This window comes from Hemiscyllium ocellatum, chromosome 24 (assembly GCF_020745735.1).
Source record: "Hemiscyllium ocellatum isolate sHemOce1 chromosome 24, sHemOce1.pat.X.cur, whole genome shotgun sequence".
Lineage (NCBI taxonomy): Eukaryota > Metazoa > Chordata > Chondrichthyes > Orectolobiformes > Hemiscylliidae > Hemiscyllium > Hemiscyllium ocellatum.
Window position 1 is genome coordinate 36,714,372 of NC_083424.1, and position 12,829 is coordinate 36,727,200.

A 12,829-nucleotide genomic window follows, 5' to 3' on the forward strand; every position below is an offset into this window, starting at 1 on the left:
CTGTCAATTGCTACTCATGATAATGATACCAATGGAGAAGATCAAAAGAGAAATATAGCGAGGTGTGTATAGAATTATTCATCTTGATGAAGTGACATAACAGAAAGGGTTAGCAAAAGTTCACATGCATTGACAGATTTTGGTGAAATTTACAAAATTGCTGAGGTCTTCAAGACTATCACAGTTTGCTGTGATTTACACAATTTTGTAAAGAGGTGCCGTCATTGAGGAAGTTGAACCAGTTTTGCTAACTTCTACCTTGTTTCTTAAATTGAGCATTCCATCAGCATGACCAGACATCACCAAAGGAGTAGACCTCTGGGCAGAAATCTATCAGATTGCTGTGCCTTAGCATTATGGCTGCCTCAATCTGATTCATGAACAGGGTGAACCTGGAAAAGAAAAATCACTAGATCAGAGTCACAAATCTCTGATACATCAGTCAAAGTAGTCACGATAGAAGCAATACCGAAAAGGAAGAATTCTGCTCGGTCGAAGTTCTACTACATTTTGCGGAAGTTTGCAGTTTATATAGTGGCTTATATCTTTGTCATCAGAACATACAGCACAACATACAGAGGATTCTGCAGTATCTGTGGCATTGTGGCTACGATCCTGGATATGTTCATGGGCGGCACGGTGGTTAGCACTGCTGCCTCACAGCACCAGAGACCTGGGTTTAATTCCTGCCTCAGGCGACTGTGTGGAATTTGCACATTCTCCGCGTGTCTGCGTGGGTTTCCTCTGGGTGCTCCAGTTTCCTCCCACAATCCAAAAATGTGCAGGTTAGGTGAATTAGCCATGCTAAATTGCCCATAGTGCTAGATGAAGGGGTAAATGTAGGGGAATGGGTGTGGATGGGTTGCGCTTCGGTGAGTCAGTGTAGGCCGAAGGGCCTGTTTCCACACTGTAAGTAATCTAATTTAATGAAAGAGGTCTGAACTAGCCTTTTAGAGGCAGCAGTTCAAACCTCACCAAAGCAGGAGTGGATTTTGAATTAGGTTAGTGTTTAAAAATCTGGAATTAAAAGCTGGTACCAATAACAAATGCTATAAATGACAGGATTCCTGTCTGGGAAAAACGTCCTTCAGGGAAGAATTATGTTGTTTTTAACCTGGCCAAGTGACTTCAGATCCACAACAAGTGGTTGACTCTCAATTCTAAAATGGATTGGCAAGCCATTCAATCAAGGAAAATAATAGATTAATAAACATTAGCCTTGCCAGTAACACTTGCATCTTGTAAACGAATGGAAGGCGTTAACTTCAGGAGGAAATGAAAAAAATAGAAAACACTTAGCAGATCTGGCACTATCTCTGGACAGAAAACCAAATGTTGTGAGAAACATACAATCACAGGGTACAGAAGAAGCCCTTCAGTGCATCAAGTTCGTAGCACAAAAAAATACCCTACCACCTACACCTGCCCCATATTCCTGCATTACTTCCACAGTACTGACTTCTATAACACTTCAAGTGTTCATCCAACTACGTTTTTAAAGGCCTTAAGATTTCACACCCCCAACTAGCCCTGAGGCATTGTATTCCAGATTCCCACTAACTTTCGGTTGGGAAAAAAATTTTCTTAAATCCCCTTTGAACTTCCTGCTTTTCACTTTAAAAGTGTGCTCCCTTATTGTTGGCCCTTCGACTAAGGAGAACAACTGCTTTCTATCCACTCTGACTCTGCCCCTCATAACCTTACAAAAACTTGATCAGTTCACCCCCCCAACACACACACACACACACACACACACACACACACACACACACACACACACACACACACACACACACACATCCAAAGGAAACAAGCTGAGCTCATCCAGCCTCTCTCTCATGACTGAAATGCTCCATCCTGGTGAACCTCCTCTGAATGATTGGATTCAAACTGTTAACTTTGTTTCTCGCTCCACAGATGCTGCAGGACTTGCTGAGTTTCTCCAGCACTTTCTGTTTTCAAGTCAGATCTCCAGCATCTGTAGTATTTTGTTTTTACATGACCCAGTGAGGATGCCTGTTTAGTGCAGGCATGTGTTATTGGTTAAAAATGGTAAACTCCACTTTATTGAAATTTCAGTCAAAGGAGGCAATTTCATGGGGCTACCACACAGGGTGACAAATGATACAAGACATGAGAATTTCTGGAGAAAGATGAAGAATCATTTTGGAAGTTGAAAGGGACAGAGGACTCACACTGAATTGTTGAAATAAAAAAAAACAAAATATAAGTCACAGACACGGGACTATAGACAATTAATGTTACAGTCCTGTGTGCAATTCTTTTAAAAATTAAAATGCTAACTTTTTTCCCCCTCCTATCAGATTTGCTGAGTGTTTCCAGTGCTGTCTGCTTTTACACACATTGTGAGATAGGGCTGCCAGAGGCTTGAGAAATGTAAAGCATCTTGGCAAATGAAGCCAATTGTTGTAAACTGACCATATGCCTTGTTTCATGCTACACCACAGAAAACAGAGAGTATTGTAGTGGGAATACTTCCAAATGTGCTGGTAGTTGCCACACATAGATCTAGTTGAGCCAGGCATCTAGTGTTCCAGCAGCTTTGAGAAGGAAAGTTCTTCACTCTTTTTCTGACAAAGGGAAATATCCTCATTTCTGTTCACAAAGGCTCACGCCGAGGTGCCAAGTAATGGGGCACTGTACATTTATTGTCCAGCTTGGCTTCCTTGGCAAATTCTCAAAACTCTACTTCCATGCTAACCCTATAGGAGGGACAATGCCATCATTTAGAAAACAGTAATACTATAATTGAGGTGAAGGTAAAAATCATGGAATGAATATCCCAAACACCAAATAGTCACCATACTTGCACAGACATGACCTCTGACGTCAATTTACCATTGTAAGAAAGGCCACAGGAAACATCAGTATGTGTACAGCTGTTGAGGAGATCAGGGTGGCAAGACAGGGACTGGAAGCTGAGAGGAGCGGGGAGGATGGCTGTCTTTCAGATGGAGTGGGTGTGGGTCTGCACAAATGCAGAAATGACGGGTTTAGGAGGGATGGGGTTGGGCAGCAGCAGGATCAGGGGAAAGGCCTGCACTGGGAATGGGAGAAGGGGGAGGCCTTCCCTGGAGTGGTGAGAGAAGGCCTGCACGGGGGGAGGCAGGGTAGGGGGTGTTGCAGTGGGCTGCACCAGAAGGGGGATCAAGGGAGAGACTTCCTTAGGGAAAAGGGCAAGCCAGCACTGGGAGTGGGAGTGGCAGGGAAATCCTACACAGGCAGAAATACAGTGAGGCCTACAGTGGGAACAGGGAGACCCAGCCTACTTTTGTCCATTTTGTGCTTTCATTTTGATTTTAAAAATAATACATGAAAATCTGAAGAACTTTTACAGCACACACTTCCTGTAGTGTCATCTCCGAGACTGATTGCTGCTTTCTATTGTTTACCAATGACATCAGCTTTTTCTTTGTTCCTGTGAGCTCTTTGTGCCACCTACAGAGGGTATCTACATACAAACATACACCAGTCATCACTTCAAGCCTTCTCTACCAATCAATAAAATTGTAGCTTTTCTAATTTAACTTCATGTTCCTGTTCATTTTTCACTTCCTTGATATTCAAGAATCTACCTACCTCTGCCTTGAAAACATATTGGAAATATTCTGTATCCATTGCCTTTTGAGCAAGTGAATTCCAAAGACTCTCAAACTTTGAGAAAACGTTTTGTTGCTTACTTCTGTCATACATGGTTGACCCCTTGTTTTTAACCAATGATCCTTAGTTCTAGATTCTCCCCCATGAGGAAACATGCTTTCAAGATCCACCCAGTAAAGTCCCCTCAGGATCTTATATGTTTCAATTAAATCATCGCTGACTCTTCTAAACTCCAGAGGATACAGGTCTCCCCTGTCTGGCCTTTGCTCGTAAGGTATTCGTCTAGTAAATCTATCTTTGCACAATTTTATGCCTTTCCTTTGAATTTGTTAATAAGTTTGACTTTTTTTTGGTGAAGCACAGGTTGCAGGTTTGTCCCTCAGAATTGTTCTTATTTGTTGAAATGTGTCTATTCTGCTCCTTTTGAAATATCCCCCGAGATATTTGCCACTGCTACTACATTGTCTTATCCCCTAGCCTAAATTGTCTGTTCATTTTCACTTGTTCTGCTTTCATGCCATCAAAATTACTCTTGTTTAAATTCAAAATGGGTGTCTCAGGCCCATACTACTCATCCTTGAGCTGTGTGCACAATTTAACCATATTATAATCACTGTTATCCAGGGTAACTTTCACTATGAAGACACTATAAGGTCAGTAATTAATTCTATTTGCTGGTCAAAATCCAGGTCCAGTATAGCATCCTCTCTGGTTGGTATCATCCTATACTGGTCCAAGAAATTATCCCAAAAACTTCTATAAATTCCTCAGCTTTTTCCCATTTCATTTTTTCCTGTCTGTATGTAAGTTAAAATCACCTGTACCCTTTTGACAGCTCTCATTGTGTATTCCTTGATAGCCTGTCCTACCATATGGTTATTGTTAGGGGGCCTGGACATATCTCCCACTTGCCTTTGTCATTCCTGATCTCTACCCAGACTGCTTTTATATCCTGGTTTCCTGAAGTTATATCATCCCTCTTTAACGTTCTAATATCATTAATTTACAAAACCATACATCTACCTTTTCCCCTGTTCTCTCTAGATCCTTTTCTCTCAGCCTACTCAGCTGTCAACTCAGCTATTCCAATGCACTCCCAATCTCTATGCTGCTTCAATACACTTGCAGTTAAGCATCTTTAATCAGTATCATGAGGTAATGTTGTAAATGAAACAGGATGTGGGGCACCAGGTTTATCAAAATTCTTGCTTCAAGACTCAGATGATGTAGCTTATCGACATCCTGTCCCTCTATTTAACCTATACTTTGTTGGAGAATGGGTTTCCCATGCTTAAAAAAAATCACAATTTTATTGCAGGACCACATCAGCTGGACTTTGAGTGGGACCTCCTAAGTTGTCTAATTAAATGGAACATTTACATGTGTTCTTAATCCATTGAGCTGTAATCTCCTTCAGGCCCACAACTGTCTGAGAGGGCTCTAGTTCTGGCCTCTTGTGCATAATCACTCCATTATTGGTTGTTGTACCTTCAGCTACCCAGACTTTAAACTCTGACTCACTCCCTACACTTTTCCACTTCACTCCAACTTACTTTCCTCCATTAAGACACTCCTTAAAACTTATCTCATTGATCAAGCTTTTGTCCATTGAATTAATATCTCCTAATGTGGTTTGGTGCCATACTTTTGTTTTATAATGTCTTGAGATGTTTCATTGTGTTCAACATGCTATACTTGCCGGTGTCTCCCTCCCCTTGAAGTATGCATTGCACAAACCCTTTTCCAATTAACTCAGCATGCACCAGGGATTTTATCAAAGTACTTAAATGGCCTAAGAGATTGGTTATCACACAAACTCAGTTCAGTGTTTGTGACAAGTCCACACATTGCCCAGACAGTACTGCCCCAGCAGAACAGGCACTGAGCTGGGGAATGTACTGGCATTTGTCAGATCCTGTGTAGTCAGTCTTCTGACTGTCTTAAGTAGAATTTAAATTCACTTTGCGCTGAATTCTTTGTGCACAAAAAAATGACATTTTTTGGGTCCGTCATATCTGAAATCATAACTAAGATGTACATATGCTAAGTCTTAGCAGTGAAGAAGTTTTAAATGACTGAAGGCTATGCCTGAGGCTGAACTGGCCTAACATGTAACTATTCTAATTCAGTTGGAGAGACAGAACTAAGTTTCAATGTGTTATTTAATGTGATATTCTGATTGGGACAAGTTGAGTCAAGTACAATGGGGTAGATTTAAATTGGGGGAAGGTAAAATTCCAAGGTCAACCGACCCAACTGAAAGCTGGCTGCTATAGAGCAATATTATGCTCGGGACAGTAATTGATATAAATCCATTGATATAGAGCTTGGGATTTCTGCCGCCATCTTAAAGGAATTTCTTTACAAAGCTCCCAATCAATCTGCCATAGTAGTGCCAGAATCCAGTAGTGGCCACTACTGGCATTACAAGCGATCCCTGAAGATTAAATATCATGGATACCAGACAAAATAAGCTTGGAGATTTTGGACAGGCTTGCCGGCCTGTGATCATGTGATCTCCAATGACCACCAGCAATATCCAACAGAAGCCCAGGTGGGAAAGTATCAGGCTTACTGCCTACACCTGCAGCAAATATCACAGTGTCAGAGGCAGAATGATGTGCAATAGACCCATGGGTGGATAGGTGCCTGGTACCTTACATGTCCACCATAGTATTGGAGACAGATTCGGGGTGAATGAGAAGATGACAGGTCAGCTGCACATTTTACTCAAGAAGCCTCTGCACACCACTTTAAATAAGTGAAGGACCATAACATTCAGGCTTGAGTTTCACTTTTAATGTGTGTAAACATACTTTTACATAAACATCTTTTACATAAAAAGTTAATTTACAACACATTTTGCTCAATGACATCCCATTTCTCTATTAGAAATACTTTCCCTCATAAAATAGATATTGCTAATTGCCCTGTTCAGAATGTTGTAACACTTAAACCACTACCATTGCCTTTTTAACATTTGGTTACTGGATGAGAGTCATTGTGATGCTGTCCTTTATTTAGCCCTATAGCCTTGGGTCATCTACAGCTGTCTCTCCAGCAATGTCCAGGCCTTGACCGTGGACAATGCAGATTCTGGAACGTAGCACACAGCCTCTCCAACCTACCCAAAATATTTTGCAACTTGAAAAAGCAGGAAGCTGGCAGCTGCAATTTTACTACTCCCAATAGTTTTAAATGAGGTACTAGGGACTCAGCAAGTAGATTATCAGGAGAGTCAGAGCAAGGGAATTCAGAAGGATGAAATTTAGGGCATATATAAATGGCATACACTCTGCTTTTCAGCTTCAAAACTAATTTGTCACTGATTTAAACCATAGAAATCACACTGAAAACAGCATAAATATTCTTGGCCAAAAATAATTATATTTGAATTTTGCTGAATGAAACCATGTAAAAAGGCCATTCAGCCATCTCATTTATTTCATCCACCTTACCTTGTTATATGACTCAACTGTATCATGTTAAATATTTTTCTTTTTTCCAATTGTTTTTGAAATCAATTTCCTTTCAAACATTGTCATCAAATCAGGGCTAACCATGAGTTGCAATTATATTGTAAGTTAACAATTGTAATAATGAAGAGTTTGGAGGTAATTTTCAGTTTAAGTGCAAATAGATAACTGCTGGCTTAAGATCTGTCATCCATTATACACGCTGTGCCTTATTCGGTCAATACTGAATTTGGTAGAATGAAGTGTGTGATCAATTTATACTTTCCAATTCATCTCATTGAAAATTACAAAGCTACTTTTCAAAATACATTTAGCTTGCCTCTTTTAGATTAACATTTTGTCTGATTTTCTTGACCTCTTTGCAAATGTTGCTATTTGCTACATCTGTCTTACCAATTAACTTCCTAATTCAAAAACCTTGACTTATATCTTTCCTTGACTACCCTTCTCAAGTAACAAATTGACCTTCCTTTGTCTCTCTTCAAAGCACAGTAAATCTGAAGTCTAAATCAGTTTGGTGCCCACTCTGACGCTTTTCCACTGCCTCCATAACTGTTCATAAATGACGATAGCTGTACACAAAATCATTTCTGTCCTTCACTGCATGGAGTTTCATTCAAAAGATCTATTTATACAATTCAATATTACAAAATACATCCAGATAAATTATCTGGGTTGAACAGAAAAATAAGAAAGCGATGATCACCTTATTGGGATTGCATTATACACCCCCTAATAGTCAGAGGGAAATTGAGAAACAAATTTGTAAGGAGATCTCAGTTATCTGTAAGAATAATAGGGTGGTTATGGTAGGAGATTTTAACTTTCCAAACATAGACTGGGACTGCCATGGTGCTAAAGGTTTAGATGGAGAGAAATTTGTTAAGTGTGTACAAGAAAATTTTCTGATTCAGTATGTGGATGTACCGACGGGAGAAGGTGCAAAACTTGACCTACTCTCAGGAAATAAGGCAGGGCAGGTGACTGAGGTGTCAGTGGGGAAGCACTCTGGGGCCAGAGACCATAACTCGATTAGTTTTAAAATAGTGATGGACAAGGATAGACCAGATCTAAAAGTTGAAATTCTAAATTGGAGGAAGGCCAATTTTGAAGGTATCAGATAAGAACTCTCCAAAGCTGTTTGGATGCAGATGTTCGCAGGAAAGGGATGGCTGGAAAATGGGAAGCCTTCAGAAGTGAAATAGTGAGAGTCCAGAAACGGTATGTTCCTGTCAGGGTGAAAGGAAAGGCTGGTAGGTGTAGAGAATGCTGGATGACTAGAGAAATTGAGGGTTTGGTTTAGAATAAGAAGTAAGCATATGTAACGTATAGACAGGATAGATCAAGTGAATCCTCAGATGAGTATAAAGGCAGTAGGAGTATACTTAAGAGAGAAATCAGGAGGGCAAAAGGTGACATGAGATAGCTTTGGGAAATAGAGTGAAGGAGAATCCAAACGGTTTTACAAATACATTAAGGACAAAATGGTAACTAGGGAGAGAATAGGGTCCCTCAAAAATCAGCAAGGTGGCCTTTGTGGTGAGCCACAGGAGATAGGGGAGACACTAAACAAGTATTTTGCATCAGTGTTCACTGTGGAGAAGAACATGGAGGACATAGAATGTTGGGAAATAGATGGTGAGATTTTGAAAAATGTCCATATTACAGAGGAGGAAGTACTGGATATCTTGAAATGCATAAAAGTAGATAAATCCCTAGGATCTGATCAGGTGTACCCTAGAACTCTGTGGAAAACTAGGGAAATGATTGCTGGGCCTCTTGCTGAGATACTTGTATCATTGATAATCACAGGTGAGATGCCAGAAGACTGGAAGTTGGCTAATGTAGTGCCACTATTTAAGGAAGGTGGTAAGGAAAAGTCAGGGAACTATAGACCAGTGAGCCTGACGTTGGTGGTGGGCAAGTTGTTGGAGGGGATCCTGAGAGACACAGTACACATGTATTTGGAAAGGCAAGGACTGATTAGGGATAGTCAACATTGCTTTGTGTGTGTGAAATCATGTCTCACAAACTTGACTGAGTTTTTTGAAAGAAGTAACAAAGAGGATTTATGAGGGCAGAGTGATAGATGTGATCTATATGGACTTCAGCAAGGCATTTGACAAAGTTCCCCATGGGAGACTGGTTAGCAAGGTTAGATCTCATGGAATACAGGGAGAACTAACCATTTGGATTCAGAATGGACTCGAAGGTATAAGATAGAGATTGGTGGTGGGGGATTGTTTTTCAGACTGGAGGCACATGACCAGTGGAGTGTGCCACAAGGATCCACTACTTTTCGTCATTTATATTAATGGTTTGGATGTGAGCTTAAGAGGTATATTTAGCAAGTTTGCACATGACACCAAAATTGGAGGTGCAGTGGAAACCAAAGCAGTTTACTTCAGATTACAATGGGATCTTGATGAGATGGGCCAATGGGCTGAGTAGTGGCAGATGGAGTTTAATTTAAATAAATGCGAGGTGCTGCACTTTGGAAAAGCAAATCTTAGTTAGACTTAAACACTTAATGGTAAGGTCCTCAGGAGTGTTGCTGAATAAAGAGACCTTGGAGCGCAGGTTCATAGCTCCTTGAAATTGGAGTCGCAGGTAGATTGGAGAGTGAAGGCATTTGGTATGCTTTCCTTTATTGGTCAGAGTATTGAGGACAGGAGTTGGGACATCATGTTGCAGCTGTTCAAGACATTGGTTAGGCCACTTTTGGAATAGTGTGAGCAATTCTGGTCTCCTTCCTAATGGAAGGATGTTGTGAAACCTGCTGAAAATGTGTTGCTGAAAAAGCGCAGCAGGTCAGGCAGCATCCAGGGAACAGGAGATTCGACGTTTCGGGCATAAGCCCTTCTTCAGGAATGATTCCTGAAGAAGGGCTTATGTCCGAAATGTTGAATCTCCTGTTCCCTGGATGCTGCCTGACCTGCTGCGCTTTTTCAGCAACACATTTTCAGCTCTGATCTCCAGCATCTGCAGACCTCACTTTCTCCTGTTGTGAAACCTGAAAGAGTTCAGAAAAGATTTACAAGGATGTTGCCAGAGTTGAAGGATTTGAACTATAAGGAGAGGTTGAGTAGGCTGGGGCTGTTTTTCCTGGACTGTTGGAGGCTGAGGGATGACCTTATAGACATTTATAAATCATGAAGGTCATGGATAGGATAAATAGACGAAGTCTTTTCCCTGGGATAGAGGCATCCAGAACTAGAGGGCATAGGTTTAGGGTGAGAGGGGAACAATATAAAAGAGATCTAAGGAGCAACTTTTCACATAGAGGGTAGTGCGTGTATGGAATGAGCTGCCAGAGGAAGTGGTGGAGTCTCGTGCAATTGCAGTACTTAAAAGGCATCTGGATGTGTATCTGAATAGGAAGGTTTTGGAAGGATATGGGCTGGGTGCTGGCAGGTGGGACTAGATTGGGTTGGGATATCTGGTCGGCATGGACGAGTTGGACTGAAGGGTCTGTTTCTGTGCTGTACATCTCCATGACTCTATTTATTTTGTGAATTGCTACCTTGCAATGAAACAATGGGATGTATCACATTTTGGTGAAGTATGAATTTATTTTCAATTTCATGTAGGATACCTCATCAGAAGACCTAGTGAGTTTTCTCACATAAGTGTCCGAAACTCATCTCATTAGCGTCCTACCCCCACACCCTGTGGCACACCTCTCATCAGATGTTAACACAACTTTCCCACTCACTGTACTCATGATGATTTGAGTACCCTGAGACAAAGCAGCAGCCATATTTAAAAAGACTGCTTACCCAGAAAAGTGCCAGCTTTCTCGAGATGCTCCACATGGGTGCACATACTAACACTATGGCAGACAAGAGAAAATTGGCAACCTGCTTTTGCAGACAGGAACTTCAAGGTCCTGGTGGATTTGGTCAAACGGAAGTGGACTGTCCTCTTTCCTCAGGACTGCCAGAGGAAGCCTGGCCACCAGACCTTGCCTGACCTGTCTGAGGCTGCCACCAGCGTTCCCTCTAATTTCCTTACCAGCTGTGTAGGCCTCTGCGGAACCAGAAATCAAAACCACAATTGGTGTGCCACTCAGGCAAAGAAAAGATGCTATGGCCACTGAGGTAGGCACAATGACTGTATTAAGAGACCATGCTCACAGCCCTGAGAATGCGGCATGGTCCAATTCATGAAGGGAATGCCTATCCATGTATTCAAAGTGTCATCGTAGCAGCATTTCAATGAAATGTATCAGCACGCTCCACTCTGGAGTATTATAGTGCAGAATTGCTCTGTAAGTGGAATGGAGACGTGCCACTAGAGTGCAGCTGGCACATCAGACACCATGGATGGGGATTACTCACTGCCCATGACACGTCCTGAGATGGTGAAGTTGGGTGTCCAAGACGGTGGGCAGGGGAGTAAGCAATATGTCTTGAGTCACCAAATACCCGCTCTGACTTTCACGTTCAATATTCTTGGCAGCTAGTTTCTGTATAGCAGGTGGAATAATGCCAAATCTTTCAGTAATAATGTTAATGAGGGTGATAATGAACAATTAATATGCCTCCAGCCACTCACTATCAAGAATCTCATCTCAGTTTCTGGAACTCTGTTGGAAAATATAAGTCAGGCTCGCAAAGTTGCTCAGCAACTTGACATTTTGCATAATTGTCCCATATTTTTCACCAAAGCTCATGTTATAGAGAGCTTGGAAATATTCTACCCAATATGTTCAATGTTTGGTCATAAGTTGACACTGTCTATTTTTCTGATTCACGGAAATGAGGGACGGCAAAGAGAAAGCCTTCAGACCTAAAAAACATCACTAAATAGGACAGGCAGGTGGTATACAATATGGTTGATTATTAATTCCTTTGAGCATAAATGTTGGACTAGCCAGTGAGATCTTCATCCCTCGAATAATATTTTTAAAAAAACACTGTTCTTACATTTCCGATCATCCTTAGCTTGCTCCTTCACGGACTGGGACTTTGTGCTGAGGCTGTCCTGTGCACAAGCCACTTAGATTAGATTCCCTACAGTGTGGAAACAGGCTCTTCAACCCAATACCGACCCTCTGAAGAGCAACCCACCCAGACCCATTCCCTTACATTTACACCCGACTAATGTACCGTGGGCGGCACGGTGGCACAGTGGTTAGCACTGCTGCCTCACAGCGTCAGAGACCCGGGTTCAATTCCCACCTCAGGCACGTTCTCCCCGTGTCTGCGTGGGTTTCCTCCGGATGCTCTGGTTTCCTCCCACAGTCCAAAGATGTGCAGGTCAGGTAAATTGGCCATGCTAAATTGCCCGTAGTGCTAGGTTAGGGCTGTGGGTAGGTAAGGGGTAAATGTAGGGGTATGGTGGGTTACGCTTTGGCGGGTCGGTGTGGACTAGTTGGGCCGAAGGGCCTGTTTCCACACTGTAGTCTAATCTAATCTAAAAAAAAACAGGCAATTTGGCATGGCCAATTCACCTAACCTGCACATCTTTGGACTGTGGGAGGAAACTGGAGCAAACCCATGCAGACACGGGGGAAAATGTGTAAACTCCACACAGAGTTGCCTGAGGTGGGAATTGAATGTGAGGCAGCGGTGCTAATCACTGAGCCACTGTGCCACCCACACTTGCAGTATGAAAAGCTTAATAAGCCCAAGCTTTAAAGGAAGTTAGTGAATGGTATACTTGTTGTGCTTTAACCCCATTGTGTTAGCATTGAAGTGGGAGTTGAAATGGAGCATACGGACACAGAG